Genomic DNA, 8752 nt, shown 5'->3' with positions numbered 1-8752 from the left:
GTTTACAGATGTCAAAGGAGATGTCTGATGTGGTGAACAGGTGATGTTGAAGCTGATGTCAGAATGATATTCTGATTGTTACAGGTGCTGTTATTATTAAAGGAGATGTTTGTGATGCACAGATTTAGGGGGAGAAGAAGTAGCCTTGTGCATTTGTGTGTCTTACTAGTTGCATCTATAACTAGTAATTCTATTTGTGTTGCACAGATTTAGGGGGAGAAGAAGTACCCTTGTGAATGTGTGTATTACTAGTAGCTATAGCTAGTAATTGTGTTTGCTTCTGCTGCTGCTTAAACTGTTGTGATGTTGTTTAACTGCTGATGTGTTTTCCTTGTGAACAAAATGGACAGATATATGTTTTAGCCAAAATTTGCCAAACGGGGAGTTTGTTGGTTCTAAGTGTTGGCAGTAATTTTGGTAAAATAAAGAGTGTTCACAAGATGTTGTTTGTGATGTCTTAACATAAGATATCTATGTACCTGCTAGAGTTTAAAAACATAATTATGCAGGATTGTTTCAGAATGTCATACACCATGTCATGGCATCTGATATTGTGTACCTGCTGGAGTTTAAATGGAAAACATAATTATGCAGGATTGTTTCAGGATGTCATACACAATGTCATGGCATCTGATATGTTATGTACCTGCTGGAAATTATAAATGGAATTATGCAGGATTGTTCCAGGATGTCAAACCTGGTGTCATGACATCTTGTACACAGAACATTCAGGGAGAATGTTATATGTTTTGTGATTGCGCATTTAATGGCAATCTATGTATGATTGAAGATCTGATTTGCATGCGCATTCAATCATTGATTACAACCTGATTGACTTATTTTCCAAGGAGATCTAACTAGTTGTCATGAGAAGATTTAATTGGAAAATAGTTTAGGGTTTTCAAGATGTCCAAGCCCAGCTGAAAGCTTCTATAAAAAGGAACTTGGAAAACCTGATTTGGGACAAAACCAATACTGAGCGAAATACTAAGAGAGAGAATATAAGGGTTTGTGTCTTATTTAGTGGTGAGACTTGTAAGCCATTCAATTCATCCATAGATGATTGAATTGGTCTGATTTGTGGGTTATAATTTGTCACTCTAAGCTTTTAAGTAAGAGTGTGTGTCTACTTGATCAAAGCGGTTAAGCAAGATCAAGTGTGTGTCTACTTGATCAAAGATGTTAAGCAAGATCAAGTGTGTGTCTACTTGATTGAAACTGTGAAGTAAAATCAAGTGTGTGTTAATGAAAAGTGTTTTATTTTCACAAGGAATTGTTGTTTAAAATCACAGGTGTGATTGAAGGGAAGTGAGTGGGTTCTCATATCTAAGAGTGCTTAGGTAGAAATTGCACGAGTAGAGATTAGGTGAGAAAGACTGTAACTTGTTGAAGTGTACGAAGAGTCTTTGAACTGATTCTATTTTAGTGAATTTCCTTCCTGGCTTGGTAGCCCCCAGATGTAGGTGAGTTGGACCGAACTGGGTTAACAATTTCTTGTGTCTCTTGCATTACTATTCTTTATCTTTATCCTATTTGTTTCACTCAGATATTAATGTCGTGACATTACCTTCGACATCTCATATCTGATACCAGAATTTCTTGAACAACCCCAAAGATAATAAGTTTTCAAGTCAAAACTAATAAATGTCAGAGATTACAAGTAAGGGGGTTGGTTACACAGAGGGAAGGTGTTAGCACCCAAAGTGTCCTAGGTACTCCTAGGTAGCCCTTTTTTGTGTGCAAGTGTTTTGGTCTAAATGATGTTTGATAAAAATATAGAGTCAAGGAATGAGAAAAAAATTCATTTGTTATATTTTTCTGTTTGACAAGACCTTCGGTATTATGCCTACATACCAACATAAAAATGAGGGATCAAAACCTCGTAGTTTGTGGTAAAAATTTCAAAGAAGGTTGGTGAATTGGTTTTAACAAAAGTTTAAATAGAGAAAGGCACAAAAGTCCAAAGATTTGAATGAGGTTATTAGTTCTTTTTGTCTTTTTGAAATTAAAGTCAATATGGTAAAGTTCATTCACAAGTTTGATTTAAGAAAAAAAGTTTAAAAATTCAATGGTATAAGGCCAAATTTTCTAATTATTAAAACATGTCTAAGTTGAAATCACAAGCAAAGAAGGTTTTGAAAAAGAGAGAGAGAATTTGAAATTAAAGAAGTGGGAAGAGATGAAGGGATTATCCTAGACAAAAATTGAAAGTTAAGGGTTGAAAAGATCTGACCAATGGGATGCAATCCAATATACATGAATTTTATATAGAAACCCATTTTCCTTTGTACTTTAACAAGAAATAAGCATAAGCCATATCCAAGAAAAACATATGAATACCAAGGTATCGAATAAAGATAGCCATAATATCCGAACAAGCAGTCCAATAACTAGCAGTCTTCAATATCTTCCTATGTATCAGATGAAAAAATTCCTTGTGATGACCTCAGAAACAATCATCTGACATCAATAATAATAACAGTATAATAATAAATCATAAAGACAAAATGACAGATGAATCAAGGTCACTCAAGGTCTTGCATCAGATGAAAGGCACTCTCAAAGGTATCTCAGTCTCAGAATAGTGGCATTGGCCAAGTTCTTTAGTATAGGGAATGTTGCCTACCTCTAAGTCCAGAAGTTCAGATCAAGCCCAACAGTTCATCAATATATTTTTTAGGGGTTTTATTGTTTATTAGGTATTTTAAGGTCCTAATACCACAAGTTAAACAAAAATCACAAGCACACCATATATACAATCACAAGATATGGCTCAAGTGAGCAAAGTGAAAATGACTGAAGCATAAACATCTAGCATGAAATATTAATGGCAATGAATGATAAAGGTACTAAAATTTAAATGGCATTAAGTAAATGACTTGAAAGTAAAGCAATGTTAATAAGAAGTTAGTCAATGTTAGTGAAGAGTTCAATTATTTAAGTCATTCTTTGGAGAACACTCAACCATTCATTCATAAGTATGAATCCATGAACCAAGACATCATCCATGAGAAGGGCTCCAACTTGGATAAATCAACAAGTATGCCATTAGCTCTTACGAAAGGAAAAAAGGTCAAGTTTTGACACAATGCCATGAAGAATGGGAGACTTACAATCTCACTTACTAGAATGATATGCCTTGCGGGAAAAATTCATCTCTATGTTAAGCAATCGTAATTTGACTTATGTAGAAATCACAATTATTTGAGGTCGGGCAATAAAAAATATAGGTGTTAATGCATGTTAGAGATTTGGTACAACGAACCAAACTCCTAAAACACACCACACACTAAAAAATGGGAGGGACTTATCTCAGTCAGGCTCATGTTGATTCATCTGACACAAGGTCATTGATGAATCAACTAGCATTAGACATAGAGAGAATTCATTGGTCAATGATGGATTGGGATGAAGATGAAGAGGGAAGAAGATAAAGAGGGAAGGGGAAATAAAAACCCAAATTGATCATAGGAGGAAGTTCATCTAATTAATATTATCCATTCATTTTGGGGGATGAAATGTACATTTCATCAACCCACTAAATCCAATAGTATTGATCAAACAAAAGTCAAATCAACTACGACCAAAGCCAAACAGAAAAGTCAAACATCACAAGTTCAACCAAATGGCTCAACAATATTTTTAAACAATTAAACAATTAAAAATCAAGTTTAAAATGAATTAAAATTCATTTTTAAATGGATGAAACCTCAAATCCCTTCAGAATCCCAAATAAATGGCCAAGGGATTTATCCTAGGTCAAACAAGGTCAAATGACCTTAGGCAAAAAAATTCACAATTTTGTGGAAAGTCAGAAGTATTTTAAAATATTTAAAACAAGTCAAAAATCGTTTAATTCACAAAAAAATATCAAAATTAATCCAAAAAGTGAATTTAATTCAGAATCTGGAAGAGGAAAATATTTAAAGATTTTTGGTGAAAGTCTCATATTTTTTTATTTAAAAATGAAATTTCTATGAATTAAATAAAATAAGAGGATTAAACATAAAATCAAAAATAAAATGAAATTCAAATAAATAAGGGCCACCAGACCTCCCTCATTAATTGAGGTGGCAGATCTGATGACCATAACACGCGCTCCATCATGTACAATGGTCAACGCGTGTACACGCGTGGTAATCAGAAGCGGAGGCCGTGATTAAAACATTCAAATGAGATCAAAAGGTTGGGAAGGCGCCAACGTACCACCGAAGCCCTAGCTCCGGTCTTCTTCTCCGATGGACCTCACCGGACTGGTCCACCACCAACCTCCACAAGAATGGAAAATGAATATACTAATTTAAAGGAAAAATGCTCAGGAGCTCGAATCTAGCCTCAATTTCTCCCAATTCCAAGTATATTGAAAGATACGTGGATTTGAAATTTGAGGTGCATGATTTGAGTTGCTTCAATTTAACCTCAAAGCAACTTAATCTTGTTGCCTACATTGGTAGGTCTTCAGACAACCAAAGAACAAGCAAAATAGTGGAGAATTCAGGGAGAATTGAAGAAGAGAAAATCTGAAAATTCACCTTCGGTTTGCTTCAATTGTGCTTGATCTTGCTTCCAATTTGCCTTGGCTCGACTCTAACAACTTGCAGGAAATGGAATGGATGATTGAAAGGCTTGGATTCTTGGAGTTTCAATTCCAAAATAGAAGGAGAATTGAAACTCGTTCAAGTGAAATCTTTAAGTTTATCCTTTAATGGAGGTTAGGGAAGTAGTGGTGCAAAGCTTGGGCAAGAGGGATCCCTTTTCTGATCAACTAGGGCATGTATTTAGAGCATGAGGATTGCTTTCCACACCTTTTGAAAACTTGGCCAAATTTAGTAACTTGTGTGCATGGGTGCATGAGCATGCATTTAGGCCCAAATGATGATTTCATTAAGTCCAAATTCGTGCACAAAACATGTTGATATCATAACATGAAGCCATGCAAAGGTATTTGAGAATTGAGTTCAGAAGTTGCCAAAATAAGCCATGCAAAGTAACCATGCGCAAGTCTCTCAAAAATGATCCAAATATTATGATCTTGGATTTTTTGGAAAGCTAACATGAAGGATAAAAACTTTGTTGTTTAACAATTTTCCATTTGGAGCTTTGATCATGATGAATTTTGAGGTCGAAGTTGGAGAAATCAAACATGGTTGATAATTTTCTAAGTATAAAGTCAAATGACCACTTCTTCCACCTTGAATAACTTTTGTTATGAGCTTCAAATGAAAATGGATTCTTCACAAAATTTGTATCTCTTTCATTCCTATTCAATTTGGTCACAAATTGAGCACCATTTAGATTTTGCAAGAGGGAATTATGGATTTTAGAAGTTGAGGAAAAATGCTTGTTCAATGATGATGGCCCAAAATGACCTATAATGTTACCTCTTGGTACATGCCCTTGAAAGTAGAATTTGATATTTCTCAAAGAACAAAAATTGGAGAATACATCTTGAATTTTATCATGAAACTTAGATGGCCTTCATATCATAAAAATTGAGCAATTGATGTTTCTTGGAAGTTGACCTCCTAACTAGGGCACAAACAAAATGACCTATAATCGTTCACCATAAAAAATGAATTTCCAAGTAAACTTAGCTCTTGATGTAAACATGAAAGTTGTTTGGAATTTCATAAAGAGTAAATTTTCTCTTGGAATAATTTTCACATGACAAAAATTGTAGGAGATAGGGTCTAGGGAACCCCAGTTTTGACCAGTTGAGTTTCTCTGGTCAACCTCTTTGAACCAACTTGCAAACTTGAAGTTCTTTTGATCTTTGGGGCTCATGGAGAATCATATATTCTTGATATGATGTATAGTTAAGTATCCCATAATATCTTTGACCAATTGATGATGAAACTTCTTGAGGAAGTCACAAAAGATATCCAGATCAATTAGGGCTTCCAAGGTAAATAAGGTTCAAAATCTTGGGGAACTATTAATAAAGTTGACAAATGAAGAATATGGGGATCCATATATTATTCTTAGAATCATTGTGAACCTTTACTTGATTGATATCTTGCATTGAGGGTCTTAAACCCTACTTGTGAACTTGGTGGGGGCACAGGTGGACACACACACCTACAAAAGAAAAAAAGCTACACATAGACATATTTTTGGTTTGTTGTTAGTAAACAAAATAAAATAAAGTATGATACAATCAAAAGTGCTTGGTGATCTCTCCCAATGCAAACCCAAATGAATGAGGGGTGAGAAGGATATCAAGGTGTGATCCCAAAGTCAATGCAAATGATGAGATATCATGAGAGATCTTAGGGTCAAAATTGGAGTCTTACAGCTGCCCCTATTTAAGGACATTCTAGATGAGGATGCGAAGGTTAAAATATTCGTATCAACTCAGTAAAATGGACTTAAATAACAACATCAAGAAACAAATTTTGGTCCCTAAGAGACCTCATGATGCATATGATATGAATGTTAAAATAATCTTTGTGGAGAATATATTTCCAGAAAGGAAAAGGATCCAGAGAGACTGAAAGTCCACATGAGCAACATGCATTCCATAAGGAAAACTCACTAGGGAGATAGAGACTCTAGGGGATAAAAAGGTATATGTAGGTCAGGCTACGACTTGAAAACTGCTGGAGACACGAGGGGATTTCCATGAAAATAAATCAATGGAAAGACTCGGTTGGGGGAAAAAAGAGATATGCATGTATTGGGATAACATCAATATAACAAGAAACACCCTCCAGGGGAATGCGTGAATCGGAACAAAGCTAAAATACTCAAACGCAAAAGGGAATTTGATTTCTCAAAGAAATAAAAAACCAAAATCAATTGGGGAAGAAAAACTTCAACGCAAGAGTAAAAGAGATATATTATCTACTATCGGTTATTGGGTAAGAAGCTAGTACACTCGGAGCGAGGGACGTCCGTTACCGGTTAGGATAAACATATCAAGGATGACTCGCTTAGAAAAATGAGGCATACTAATTACCGGTTACTGGGTAAGAATGACCTAATGGGATAGAGAAATCAAATAGGATTTACAACTATCTTTTACTGGGCAGAAGACCAAAGAGAGAGTATTTGTCACCGCTTAAAGTGAACATATCGAGGATAAACTCAAAGGGAAGAATATCCATCACCGGCTAAGATGAACATATCAAGGATGGAATTCTGGGGAAAAATAGGAATTATAACTATCGGTTACTAGGTAGAATACCAAAGAGAGAGTATATGTCATAGGTTAAAGTGAACATATCAAGGATAGACTCAACGAGGAGGATAGGATTTATATCTGCCACAACTGGTTAGAATACTACAAATAAGAATTACAACTACCTTTTTACTGGGTAGAATACCACAAATAAGAGAAAACCTGTCACCGGTTAAAGTGAACATATCAAGGATAGACTGTCTAGGGAAAAAAGTAATTACAAATATCTTTTTACTGGGTAGAATACCACAAAGAAGAGAAATTTCGTCACCGGTTAAAGTGAACATATCAAGAATGAACTCTCTAGGGAAAAAAGGAATTAAAACTACCTTTTTACTGGGTATAATACCAAACAGGAAGCATATCTGTCATCGGTTAAGATGAACATATCAAGGATATATTTGTTGGGGAAACGAAAAAATGAATGCACTGGAGAAAAAAAAGAAGTACATTACCTTTTACCAGTTATTGGGTAAATTAACACAGGTAAAGTCCTCAACACAAAGAAGAATATTACCAGTTATTGGTAATAACCTCTCGGGGACCAAAAGATTTATCTAGGTAAGAACTAGAAAGAAACGGTCAGACAAGACTCAACCCAATGAGGATATAACTCAATGGGAGTGGTTCCATCCAGATAATGAATTAGGGAGGAAATTGAAATAATAATCATCCACGAGGAAATATCTCAGTGGGGAAGGAGAACAAATGAACTTTTTCTGCTTAAAAGGGCTGACACTCTACAATTGAAGGAGGACAGACACACCAAATCTGCATGGGGAAATAATATAACCAAAGCAAGGGATTAGAAGAAGGGTTAATGCGATAAAAAAATGTAGAATGAAATATTCGATGATGTGTTTTATGTATATATATGCATGACTATCTATATGATTATGCTGACAAATGAGCACAAAGGATACAAATGACTAAGATTTGAATCATCCCAACTAGATACTCGACTAATCTCAACAAGATGGGAACACCAACTGGAGAACCTACTAGGGATTTAAATAAACCACCAAGGATATAAATCCTAACTCAAAATAAATTCAAATTAACTGTGGATGGGAAAAGGCATGGAAAACATGCGTCCAACCAAAAGTATTGCGGACAAAGAATGACCTGGTGAGGATCCTATCGGAGCAACAAGTCGCCACTGCGGGGAATTTTAAGTCAACACCATATCAAATGGGAGACAAACTTGCAGGGGACACTATCAATACTGCTCGGAACCAAATACTTCCTGAAGGAAGAAGTCTTCTATCAGAAGATGGAAGTCCGCTGGGGTCTTAAGTCACAATAAGAGGTAAAACTTTGAGTGGGGAGAACCAGACGATCTACTAGGGATGCCATCCAAAAAACTTGTTTGTGGGGCTTCACTGGGGATACAACAATCTGCAGGACAAATCAAAGGCCACACGAGGATACAAAGATCAGTAAAAACTTCCTCAAAAGGAAAATGATAGTCATCAGACTCTTCTTTGAGATTGAGAAATAAACCAACTCCATGGTACCAAAATATCAATCAGATTTGTAGACTCATACAGGGGAGAAACTATCATGGTTACA

Source organism: Lathyrus oleraceus, chromosome 2 (assembly GCF_024323335.1).
Source record: "Lathyrus oleraceus cultivar Zhongwan6 chromosome 2, CAAS_Psat_ZW6_1.0, whole genome shotgun sequence".
Lineage (NCBI taxonomy): Eukaryota > Viridiplantae > Streptophyta > Magnoliopsida > Fabales > Fabaceae > Lathyrus > Lathyrus oleraceus.
This window is presented reverse-complemented; position numbering follows the sequence as displayed.